A 293-nucleotide genomic window follows, 5' to 3' on the forward strand; every position below is an offset into this window, starting at 1 on the left:
TCTTTTTTAGTACGAACGCTTCTTTTTTCCTCTCTTAATAGCAACTTTTGATGAAATCGTTTATAACTGCCGCAAAAAAGCAAGGATTTTAACGATTTTTTTTTTTAAATTTCAGATATTGATCTACTGAATCGATCCAATATCCATTATAATCAAAAGTAAAAGTGACACGAAGTTAACCAGCCAACGTTTGTTCTTTGAAGCAATGAATACTGAAGCGCGTTTGAAGGAGGTCGTCTCCGAACTAATAAAAAAAGAGCTGAGAAATATAGTTTGTGTTATCGTCATCATCA

The sequence above is a fragment of the Rhagoletis zephyria genome, unplaced genomic scaffold (genome assembly GCF_001687245.7).
Source record: "Rhagoletis zephyria isolate East Lansing unplaced genomic scaffold, Rhagoletis_zephyria_1.1 Rzeph_scaffold_01606, whole genome shotgun sequence".
Taxonomy (NCBI): domain Eukaryota; kingdom Metazoa; phylum Arthropoda; class Insecta; order Diptera; family Tephritidae; genus Rhagoletis; species Rhagoletis zephyria.